General features: G+C 36.3%; 2 long non-coding RNA genes across 4 annotated transcripts in view; both read left to right on the top strand.

The window, feature by feature from the left end:
• Positions 1 to 3,917: 3,917 nt before the first annotated feature.
• LOC127125741 (uncharacterized) lies at positions 3,918 to 6,004 on the top strand. Its single transcript, XR_007804801.1, has 2 exons — positions 3,918 to 5,050; positions 5,290 to 6,004. It is a non-coding gene; the product is annotated as an uncharacterized LOC127125741 (long non-coding RNA).
• Positions 6,005 to 8,182: 2,178 nt separating this feature from the next.
• LOC127128977 (uncharacterized) overlaps positions 8,183 to 13,169 on the top strand; it is a 45,996-nt gene continuing 41,009 nt past the window's right edge. For 2 of the 3 annotated variants that reach the window (XR_007806104.1, XR_007806103.1), the window contains exons 1-2: positions 8,183 to 8,550; positions 9,224 to 9,664. This is a non-coding gene — a long non-coding RNA (uncharacterized LOC127128977). Of the gene's footprint in view, positions 8,551 to 9,223; positions 9,665 to 10,782; positions 11,012 to 13,169 lie in introns of those variants that run through there. The other variant, XR_007806105.1, reaches the window with a different exon arrangement.

The raw sequence follows: 13,169 nt of genomic DNA, 5'->3' as shown, positions 1-13,169 counted from the left end.
TAGCTTGACATTCTCTTGAATTTTGGGAATCATGGAGGATCATATATGCATAAGATAATGTAATGTGAAGTATCCCATGAAATATCTTATCAATTGTTGAAGAAACTTGTTGAAGAAGTCACACAAGATACTCAGATGAATTAGGGTTTCCAAGGCAAATCAACTTCAAACTCTTAATGATTTCTTGATCAAAATAACATGTGAAGAACATCGGGATCCATATACGACACTTAGAGCCAATGTGAACCATTTCTTGATTGAGCTCCTTGCATTGAGGGTCTCAAACCTTAGATATAAGCTTGATAGAGCATGAGTGAATACACACACTACCTACAAAAGTAACAAGCTATACATTGACATATTTTTTAGTATTTTGGTTAGTAAATAATATAAAATGAAGTATGATACAATCAAATGTTCTTGGTGATCTCTCCCAATGTAAACCCAATAAATGAGGGGTAAGGAGGATGCCAAGTTGTGATCCCAATGTTGATGCATATGATGAGATAGCATGAGGGATCTTAGGGTCAAAATTGGCATCTTACACTTGGCATTGTTGATGGTTTGCATTGCATGGTCTATTTGGATTGGTTTGATGACAGGGCTGCAATAGGTTTGCCATGGAGATGTTTGCTACATGTTGTTGATGATGATGGAAACTTGAATGGTTTTGGACTGAACTTGTGTGTGATGGAATGCTAGGATATTATGTATTGCAATGATGGTTGTTCAATAGGTATGTTATGGAGATGTTTGCTACATGTTGTTGTGCCATTGGAATATTTCTAATGAGTTCATTGTAATGTAGCTTGAAATGTTTTCCATGAACATGTGTATGTCACATTTTATAATGAAAATGCCATGATGCTTTTCCTTTGTTATTGTGTGTTTGTGAATGAATTTATGTGGGCTGCATTGAATGATTGTCACGGGATGCCATATGCATTGCTTGAAATGATCCCGTGAATTCTTCGTTTGTTTTGCCATGTTTCTAATCATATATTGGTTGGTTTTTGAAGGATGCACACATGAAATTATGGAATCATGCGAGACTTGTGCTTGAAGAATGTGGTGAAAGTTTGGATCATGGCAAGACCAAGTTGACTATTCAAGTGAGAAATAGACATTAGGGTTTAGGAGATGGTCAAAGTGGGTTAGTTGACTTTGGTCAATTGGTTAACCAGAAATTCAATAGTTGACCGAAAGTCAACTTAGGTAGAAATGTCAATTTTTTTGTGTAATGACATGTAATGTAATGACTTGTATTAAAATAATATTTAGTATTGCACTGGATTGATATGTATCAAATGAACAAGACTTGGAAATGAAATGAAAATAAACTTGAATCATGTGTTTAATGGAATGAAATTGAATGGACAACGACTTGATGAAGTGGACTTTGAATGTGCACCACAATTCCCTTACACCAAATGAAATATGCCATTGAATTAGACTTGAACCAATGAACTCTAATCAAGCAATGCCATGGGCATGTAAAACTTTGACTAAATGCACCTCGATTAAGGCAATAGGACCATAAACAAGCATAACCTTTGATGGATTATTAATCAAACCAATGAATCCTCCATGAACGACCAAATAACCCATATGATCCTCAAGCTTGAATGCACACAAAATAGATGATAGTACCATAACTAGAAATTAGGGTCTTAGAATAATGTTGATGATTCTTACACATAACACCAATGACTTAGGGTTTCCATTATGCTTCATGATGAAGATAACTAAGATGAAAGGTTCACCAATACAAACATGCCATGAAAGAACCCTAGATTAGGACTCAACCTCCTTCAATGCTTTGTGTGACCAAGGCCTTTGAATCCATGATTTTGTAATTTTCAATGCAAATAAATGTACTATGATGTCATGGATATGCAACTGAAGTCTCAAACCAGATGTTAAGTAAAAATTAAAGGGGAGGGAAAATTTTGGGGTATGACAGTTGCTCCTATTTAATATTCTAAGACCTGAATGTATGAACAACACCAACTTTCAGACATTCGAGGTAAGAGATGATTAAATATTAGAATATAAAAAAAATCCCACTAGGAATAAATGAATGTAATATGAGGTAAGAGTATTAGTGAAATGTTTACTGGGGATATGGAATAACGAATTGGATTTTTTATAGGGTCCATTGTTGGGGACGAGTTGAAATATGTGTGGGGAACATGGAGTGATTGCGCAAGAAATGTTAGGTGTGCATGATGTATGCAATATGTTATGCATGTAGTATATGCTCCTTTTTTTTGTCTCTACTAACAAGATTTAGCAAACATCGGTAAGAAGTGACAAGGTTCTTTGATTGAGAATATATTATGTAAGAGGATTTTGAAGATGATTTTCTATGCGAGACCTGGTCTTTGGAGTGATCGACGATTTCGTTGGAGATTAAAATGATTGGCCAGACAGGGACTGGACTTTAATAAGGATGGCCAGATATAATTATGGGCTTCATGGGTATGGAGGGCTAAGCACAAAGTTTAGGCTTTTGTTGAGGGTTTTCCAGACGGAATTTTGGGCTTAAAGGATAGAGGGGGCTAAATACAAGTTTAGGCTTCTGCTGGGGATATGGTTTATCGTGTAAAAGGTAACGAGAACTCCGTAGAAAATTCTAATGAGGAACACGGTGAATAAGGTACTGAGAATTTCCTAACAACAGGTTAAGAAGGAATGAATCAATCATAGACAAGTGATGGATATCAATACAAACAGGTATTGGAAGGGGCCAACACATACGAATGTTGAAAATCAATACGAATGAGTGTAGGAAAGCTCCAGTCTCATCCCTTCTTTATCGTTAAGGCTCGTGACGTACGATCCTAATCGCCATTTATTGTGTTTTTGAGTTTGATTTGAGAAAAGAGACCGCTTGACGTTGGATCAAGGGTTTGCTTATTGAATTTGAAAAAAGACCGCTTGACGTTGGATCAAGGGTTTGCTTATTGTTTTTGATTTGAGTGAACGTCCCTAATGCCTAAGGAGTAACTATAAAGCAATAAAAGAAAGCAAGTAAACATGTACATCGGAAAGGGGAACGGGTACATGTAAAGTACAATGGAGTGCAGGAAATAAATGGTCTCATTGTCAGGTAGCCAAAGAGAAAGCCATGTGTGTGCAATTGTGTCCTAAACTAGAAAGCACATAAAAGATTACAATTTGTCTTGGATCTTGAATGCTCCTTCCATGTTCGGGTTGAATATTTATCCAAGATCTTTTGCAAGGGTCCTAACAAGAAATTTCTAAGTCCTTTGTCCAAAGTCCTTTCCATGCTTGGGGAATTATTATCTTTTTTAAGTCTTAACCATTTTTAGTCATTTTAGAATGGGATGAATGATGCACAATATGATATAACAAAATAAAATTGCATAAGGTAAATGGCAAAAATTAAATGTTAGGAGCAAAAATTAAAAGTTAGAGGTTAGATGCGGAATTTAAAAGTTAGATGTGAAAAAGTAAAGAATTAGACGTTAATTGTTAGATGTTAGGATTAGATCAAAGTATAAACCATTAGAGAATTAAATCCAAAACAAATAGCAAAATATTAATTCTAAACTATTAACAAAATTAAATCTATACAATTAATCGAAAGTCTAGCAAATCACATAAGTTCTAATTTTGCTAACAAAAGTTAATCCCAGTCAATTACCCACTCAAATCTAAACCAAATTAACAAATAAAATTCTACACAAAAATCAATTAATTCTAAGATCAAATCATCAATTAAAATCTCAACAAAATTAACAAATAAACTTCTACATAAAAAATCAACAAGAATTAGTTCCAAAACCAAATCATCCATTAAAATCTAAACCAAATTAACAAAATTATCAATTGAATCTAACCAGAATTCCAGGATGGGCCTTAAACTGGGAAATTCCAGGCCCAATCTGTGGGGTGTGTTGGTTGTGGAAGGAGTATGCACTGCAGCAACTCACTTGGGGCCAAATCAAAGGGCCAAGGTGAAGGATAAGGAGAAACATGAGGTTCTTTTCCTTCATATTCTCCACCTTTCAACTTCCCGCAATGACCTATGGAAAAAAGCAAACGAAACCGGCCGTCGGACCTAGCCGCGCCAGACCTTCGCAACCGGCGGCGCCGATCCAAACCAACGACTCTCACGTCGTCCTCCGTCTCAATCTCCTAAACAAAACCAATAACGAACCTAACCACTCCACCATACCAAAAAGATAATGCTCGTCACGACGGACGAAACCACAGTTGAATAACGACGGTGTACGGCGTGACCAAGGATTACACGGTCACATTTCTACAAGACGAGATTCACATCACCGTCACAAATGAATCAAATATAAATATGAAAAGACGGGAGGCCTACCGGTGACGTTGATGGTGCAGCCGTCGGCGACGGTCGAATTCGATACTCAAGCGATCTTTGCTCGATCCACTTCTCTGTTCTGATTCACTTGTTCTACTCTTCTTCTTTCACATTTCTGTTATGGATTGAAGGAATGATAGCGCGAGATTTCGGAATTGCGGTGGTTTCCCGGAAATTGGGGAAGATTCTTGCGGTGCGGGAAGGATGAGTTCTTACTGTGATGATGGAGGTTGTTGCAGGTGAGGTTGAAGGAGAAAGAAGAAGAGGGATTCTGGAAAAAGAAAAAATGTCGAGAGAGACCCCATCTTCACTATTACCGCTTGTATTTATACCCGGTTCTTATATTGGATACGAGTTCAGTTTTAATTTGAGCTTAAACTCCTTTGTGTTTTGATTTTTTTCGAGTCGTTTTTGTCTTTGCAGCTTGGTCAAGTTGCGCTTTGAACTGCTGTTGTTACATTTCACGTATGCAGCTTGCGGCTTATTGCGCTTTGGATTTCACTTCATTTCCTTTTGTGTTTCACTTCTCATGTTGCCGTTTGGTTTAAGCTGTTGTGTTTTGATTTCTGCTGCAACTTTCCTTTGTGAGGTCCGTTTCGAAGCCTTCTTTACTGCAGTTGAAGCTGCAGTGTTGCCATCGCAGCTGGCTTGGCTTTGCAGTAGTTGGTTGGCTTCACGTTTGGATATTTGGTGCGCCGTTTAAGTTGTTATCTTGTTGTTTTGCAGCGTGTTGCCGTTTCGCTTTTTGGTTCTTAAGTTGCATTTTACGGTTGTTTTGGCTTGTCGGCGTTTACATGCTTATAATTTCCGTTAACTTCAATGTCAGCTTGTATTCAATTTGGTTGCTCATGGTTGTTGTTGGGTATTGATGTAGCTAGTGGCTTGGCGTGTTTCTCATTCACTTTTCGCTCGAAATTTTGCTAGTGCAGGCGGCTTGCAGCTGGTTTAATTGCTTTGGCTTGTGCATAAGTTGCGTTTTTTAGTGTACCAGCTTCAACTTCTGTAGTTTCGGCTTGCGCAGTAGCTGTTGTTTACATTCTTAAGTTGTAATCGAAGGAGAAGGGCGATCCAAAATGCAGCGGAATTTAAATTTTCTCCTTTAATGATCCTTACGAATGAACATGATCAGTGATAGAATCGTTACCTCTTTTGGCGAATGAAACCTTTGATGCAGATCTACGGAGCGATCACGAATTTTGAACGATGACAACACCTCTACTCAGTCCACACGAACGGATTCCTTCAATCTCAGTGCTAGCTCCTACGAATGAAGACTTTGAGTGAGAAAGAGAGAGAGAAACGAAATTGCAAGTGCTAATGCTTTTGCACAAGGGTTTTATTTATAGAATCACTTGTGTGGGCTATAAACTAAAAAACCCACTTAAGTGTATGTGACTCATATCTCATAACATGCCAAAATCACTTAAGCGCGTGGTACCTTACCATATTTTGTATTCTACTTAAGTACATCGTACCTTACGATGTTTTATAATTCACTTAAGTGCATCGTACCTTACGATGTTCCTTAGTTACTCTATTTCTCATCAATCCGTCATTTGTGTGTGACCCTGTATGTTTTCGCGGCATTGACAATTATATTAAATCACACATTTAACATAATAAACAGTGAGCGGTATCTAGCAACACATCATTGCTACCCAAGACACGAAAATGTCATGTGATCTGACAAATCCTTCTATGATAATACTTATGTGTATAATTACCCTTTTGCCCTTATGTCTATATTGAACACAAGGCATAGACCGTGTCATCCTTGTCCAGTTCAATATTGGACCCATAGACATTTATCCTGTTACGCAGGATGAGCAAATTCCATTTAGGTCACTCATGTCCCTTAGCATGCTTCGTGGAGTACCCATCAATTGTCTTTATGGTCATCCAATTACGGACAACGTTTGATCAGCAATAAGGCATTCGACTCTACATCTAGGGTCCATAGTGGTTTCAGGTCGAAGGGTGGTATACACCATTATCACCATGAAAATAACTTATGACACTTTGCATAACATTCTATATAGTATTCTCATAGCGGGTCAATCCAGTATAAATATTACTCTTAATATTCATACCTATGTTTAAGACTTGCTAACTCTTTATCCAAAATCCATGAGATGTGATCATCAGTCTATAAACATAATAGTCTTCATGCTTTAATGTTATCCCACTTCACAATAAAGCTCGACTACAGATACTTTAAGAATAATGTCCTTATGTTTAGTGTGATCTCATGATTAAGTCATACTTGATACATTAAACGGACTAGCTATTCTATGGACTTTATTAAACAAACATAATAAAGAAAAAACTTTTTATTATTAATATCTAATTCGATACAAGTACCAAAAGTATTGGCCTCTAGGGCTTACACCAACAATCTCCCACTAGCACTAGAGCCAATCAGAAATTTCCCTAATGCCCATAGATCTAGTATGGCCATCATGCTTCTGCTGCGCAAGAGGCTTTGTCAGTGGGTCAGCAATATTTTCAAGTGTGGGTACTCTGCATATTTTTACATCTCCTCTATCTATTATCTCTCGAATGAGGTGATAACGAAAATGGTTTATGCAAATGGGTTTTGGATAGTTTGGTTTAAAATGGATATTGGTTAATTTGGTTATTATGTTAAAAATGGATAACTCCAAAAAAAACGAGTAGTTAAATGGGCTTAAAGAAAACAATGGAATGGGCTCAATGCAAAACTGATCAAATTTCCAAAATCAGTTCGACTTTTCAATAATCAACTTGGATCGTCCAACTCAACTTGAATCTCCAAAATTAATTCGAAAAAGAACAAAATGATTTCTAAAACAAAGTTTATTTTCCAAGATCAAATCTAACTTCAAAATTAATTCAAACTTCAAAAGTTAATTTGAAATTGAAATCAACACGAAGTTATAATTAATCAGAACCATTATTAACATGATGACAAAATGATGCCTGCATATGTCGAACCATGCTTATTCAATGAAATGAATGAATGAGGATGATATGCAAATGTTTGGGATTAGTGACCTATAAGATTAATGTGAAGGGTAGGGCAAATTTCACGGTATGACAACGAGTATTAGAAAAAAGGTTGACAAAGACAAGTGAATGGATACAGAAGTACATGAATAATTTCTCATCCTCGGAATGAGCAGCCATCTTTCTACAAAAGGATCGAATGTGGGTTTTAAGACAGTTAACCCCTTTGTATTTTTCAAAGTCATGGACCTTGAACTTAGCAGGAATCTTTACACTAGGTACTGACCACATATCTGCATCATCCAACCCAAAGGCACTAGATCCTTGAATAACTTTCATCTTGTCCTCGAGAACACAGAGCCATATCTCCATCTCAACAATCGATGGTCCATAAACGTCATAAACTAAATCAACTCTTGTAGTGAAGAAAGCATTCTGATGATCATTTATCTCAGGTTGAGCCCTCCCACTGACAGGGATGTTGAACGTTTGACCAGCATTTTGATACACGGACCATCCTCAGGAGGTGTTTGAGTCACAACTGGTGTACCTGTTCCCCATGGTGGATTCATTGGAAGTGTTACAGCAGATCCAACTGATATGATGGTGTAGCGTTGGGGGGTATATCCAGCAAATATGATGGTGTAACAGATAGGCCATGGGCTTCTAAGGCCCAACTGATATGATGGTGTAGCGCTGGGGGGTATATCCAGCAGATCCAAGGTGCAACATGGAAAATGTTATGGGCTTGTATGCAGAAAAAGCCCAAACCGTGCAATCAAGGCAATGAGGTATGAAGTTATCAGAACAATCACACGTTCTTCATGTGTTTCACATGGCTCATCAGTTCAAAAGTTTAAAATTCCCTCCCCTGAGCTTGACTTTAGTCCGTCGTGCCGGAGGTCACCTCCAGCAGCGGCGGATACCTAACACTCAAACAAACCACATCATCTCCTTCACCTCCCTCCCCTGATTCCATATATCATCATAAAACAGTCCAAATCTTGCTCCAAAATACAAAACGAAACAAAGTATGATGAACCCTAAAGTTTAGATTCACAATTAAATCCTCCTCTCACGGAATCAAAGTCCTAGAGGTTAAGGCTTTGATTCCCCTAAACCGCTTCCACATCATGGTAACAAGCGTGAAATGAAATGGTGAAGAATGATTGAAGTAAATCATCGAAGCAGATGGCAGAGTTTAGGTAAAGTGCTATGCAATCTTTGAATCTTCTTCTTCTTCCAAGGAAAATCTTATGTGAGCGAATTAGAGGGAGAGCTCGAGAGTGAATTGAGATTGATGAGGAAGTCTAGCTCAAGCATGTTGAAGCTTCAATGACTGCTGAAGAGGAGCTTTAAGTCAGGGTAATTGAGAAAGGTTACATAAATTATGAGAGCAAAAATGAGAGTATTGTTCAGTGTGTGTCAGTAGTCATGGAATGAGGGTGAAAAGTAGATTATATAGAGAGGAGATCCAGATCAAATGGAGGATTTGAGTGAGGTTAGGATTTAGTTAGAAGCGATTCACTGAGTTAACTACAAACTCAGTTAGTTAAATGTCTTGAACTTAGTGAGATGTTGGTTAGGTTTGTTAAATTCTGTTAGTGAAGGAAATGACTTAGTGAAATGAGTTTTAACTGTTAATGATAGGTGAAGTTGAGTGGATACCAGTTTAGTCCCGTTTCTGTTATATTGGTTCAGTTAAGTTCAGTTCAGTTGAGTGATTAAGTATGTGGTGAGTGTTTTCTTGATCATTTGAAATTCCCTTCTATCATCTTCTAAATATGGATATTCTGCAGGTTGTATGTATGTGTGTTGCAATGATGATGATATCGCAATGATGAATAATTTGCTACTATGTTGAATGTGTCATTGTAGGATGTTGGCAGGTCACTTCTTTGCTCGCAGTTAGGCATGATGATGCAGGATGTTGTTAGGTGAAGTGCAATATGAAATTTTGCTATGCCATAACTTAACATGTATTGATTTTGTTGGCTTTATATATTGATTGCAGGACTGGTTTGTATGATTTGCTAAGTGTTATTGTGTATGGCTGCAACTCGAATATAAAATGATCTTGGTCATGGCTTGCTGCAGGAGCTTGTTATTTGGATGTGCTATAGGTCTATGGTTTATGCCTTGTTGCTTTCTGTAGGATAACATGTCCAACTGGCTTAACTGGTCCAGGCTCCTAGCAAGCTTGGTTGCAGACCTGAAATTGCCTTGCACATGCTGCATGGTGGTTTGTTGTATTGTCTGCATGGTTATTGCTGCAGGATGCTAAGTCCCTTGCTTGATGATTGATGCATGATAACAATGGTAAGTGTTGTTGTGATATGCTTTTATCAAGTTGTTACCACGAAATATACCTAAGGCATGTTGAAAGCACAAGTAATGAAAGAGGCCCATGAATGTGGAGATTATACCCTACCAAAAGGTAAAAGATGTCGAATGCAATCAAGAAGGAAAAGCAAACTAAAAGAGGAGGCCGACAGGAAACGACGGCTCCGTCGGCAGGGCATTCTGTCGACCAACACGAGGTTTTGGGACTTAAAGAATTTTAATCAAATGCGCGGAAGACAGCTTCACCTTGGCGTTTGGGCGGGGAAATTTGAAATTTAAAATAAAATAGCAGTTCCAAAAAGAAATAAGGGCGCCATAACGTGGAGCAGTTAGCAAGACATGGGTGCAGCGGTTATGCAAATTGTGGGTCATAACATCTGCTAGCTTCTAGGAAGTTAGCTTAGGAATAGTTCCTCTAGTTCAGTATAAATAGGAGTATTCCACAAGAGGCTCGGGGTGTTCACTTTGTACTACGAATTCACTTGTAAGAAAACTTCCCATTCCCAGCGCGAGGAAGCAAAAGTTTCTCTGAGAGTGTTATGTACGTGAATTACCACATTTATTTCAATGCAACTTCCCTACTTTTCAATTGTTCCCGTTGAACATTTTATCTTAATTTCTTTTGTTTTTGACTTATAATTTTACGTTGTCGTTTACGCTGTCGACACTAACTCTATCACGATCATAGAGTTCACCAAAAGCATGTTAGTAGTATACATCTTTTGAATGTTATAGCGCTGTCAGTCACGAGCCACCTACAGGCGGTAACATTGTCTAAAACCGTTCGTGTGGAAAACCCTTGTTCGACACTTTGTTGGGAGCCGTTCCTCACAAAGTCATTTCGTGGAAAGTTGAACAAGTATCACTTGCACTAGCACATGTCCTAGGATCAACTGGTCGATCCTGCAAGTAACCCTTCGTTTTAAGACCAGGGAGGACCAGTGGTTGTTTACCAATTTCCACAGTAAACACAAGTATGGATAGTCTGATTTCCAAGGTTTTCTTATGGATTGAATATTTGAAATGTGCATTGCATTTGGGTATATTATGCTAATGGTTGATTGTTGGTGAATGCATGATTGGTTTTGCTGCAGAATTCTGGCTTTGATGTAGGTATGGTGGGCAAGGTTGCAAGTCAATATGCAAGGCAAGAAAAGCAAGTTTCAAGGCATAATGACCAAATTTACAAAACAATGGAATTTCTTGATCAATGGAGGAAGTGTGACCATGGATCATTAATAAATCAATGCCATGTTGAAATGTGATCAGTATTAGGACTTTAGGGTGCAGAAATGCAATGGTTGACTTTGGTCAACTGGTTGACCAAAAAATCAATAAGTGACCAAAAGTCAGCTTTTCTAAAAAAATAATTTTTTATTTCTTTTTATAATGATTTGTGTATATGCTACATTATGAATGCAATGCCCAATTGTTTAAATGAAATGACTATGACGTGAATGTGAATCAAACTGGACTTTTGAATGAACTTCACCTAAAACAAAACTTTATTTATGAATGAATCAATCACCTTTAATCATCTGAATCATATGAACGAAATGTACTAATATACATGGATGAATCAAGAGTTAATGGCATATAATGCCCTTATGAATCACAATGGACCAATGACAAACAATGGACCAAAAGATATGCACCAATGCACGCATGAACCATCAAAGACTAAAGACCTATAAACTTGCAAGCACCATGGGCCTAGAACCAATGGATTAGGAATATTCAAATAGAGTGTATATGTATTATATACGATTACTAATAAAACCGTCGACAATGGTTAAATCATATGAATCTGACACGTATTCCACTACTTAGGCCTTCATGCTCTAACTTGCTTCCACGCGTCTTTAAGGATATAATTGTTTAAAACCAAACAAATATGGCGATAATTGTACAAATAACCGTTTCTGAATGTGTTGCCTGCCTTGTAGAAGGGGGATACATCTTCAATTCACATAGTCTTAGGGTTGTGATCTTTCAAGATTCTGAACATGTTTGGACGAGAGAGGATCATAATCTTTTGGATTTGTCTTAAGCTTTTAGACACTTAGTAATATCAATGTAGTTTGACCATGAATTTGTTGACTTTTCACTTAACTAAAAATCACCGGCTAACATATTATCATTAAAATAAATAATTTATTTTCTATTTAATTTGTGTTATATATAAATATTTAATGAAACAAATAATTTTTTTTATAAAAGACACACGCATTAATGCAATTCAAAAACAAATCTAAGGTTAACAAAATCTAATAAATTGATGTTGATAACTAAATTAAATATTAAATTAAGACATATCCATTTAGTACTATGCTTTTGTATTGACATATTAATTATTCCTATTATTTTAAAAAATAAAGTATTTAAGATTATGAAATAAATGAAACAGTACTAGAGATGTCAACAGATAGTGAATGATAAAATAAATATCCAACCGTTGTTGCTACATGCTTAACCATAAAAAAACTCATAAATAAAACATCTCATAAGGCATAGAAAAAATAGATAAAACCTCCGAATAAATATCTCACAAGCAAGGTAGAATTGGATGATACAATAAGATAATAAAATAAAATAATCACCATCATCCGTGTCCACCGACGACTCCCCATTTTTTAATATTTTCATTATTTTTAATATATATATATATATATATATATATATATATATATATATATATATATATATATATATATATATATATATATATATATATATGGTATCGGGGATCCAAATATATGATATTTTTCCAATCTCCATTCTAAAATATCATCGAAAAAATTCTTCCGTACATCATCTCCGTAGAAAAAAAAATCTTGAACACATAATTTTTCTACGAGAATCTTGGTTAATAAATGCAAATATACATCCTAGATAGGAGTAATATAAATTGAATTGTTGAAAAAATCCAATAGTTCAAGAATATCATAAGAGAAATATAAAATGATAGGCTTAAAAACCTAAAAACATATTTTCAACATAAATATTCTAATAGACAATAAGATTGTAAAGAAAAAACGATAACTTAATTTATTTCATTTATCATCATTTTATAGTACAAAAATTAACTACAAGGTCCATGAAATATGAAAAACAACAAACTATATGAAAATCAAATTATAAGATGGAAATGCCATAACTAATGACAGCTTATTTAATACTATAGTTGAGCTTCTTTTTAACCCCTATGGGTTTGATAATCGTATGTTGTCGAATAGTTTTGGTGTACACATACACTTTTTAAATATACAAAAAGCTATCAAAGGAGGGTCGCATTCACAATCCGTATTTGATAAACATTTTTCACCCAACGCTATGACAAAAAAGGGAATAAAAATAAACCACGAAGTAGTGTGAAGATGTCAGAAACTAACATTGATGAAGTTCCACGAGGGACTTTATCCAATACGGAAACAGTAGTTTTACAGGTTGTCACTTTGCCGCCGATGACAAATGCAGCCAT

The sequence above is a fragment of the Lathyrus oleraceus genome, chromosome 3, assembly GCF_024323335.1.
Source record: "Lathyrus oleraceus cultivar Zhongwan6 chromosome 3, CAAS_Psat_ZW6_1.0, whole genome shotgun sequence".
NCBI lineage: Eukaryota > Viridiplantae > Streptophyta > Magnoliopsida > Fabales > Fabaceae > Lathyrus > Lathyrus oleraceus.
This window is presented reverse-complemented; position numbering and strand designations above follow the sequence as displayed.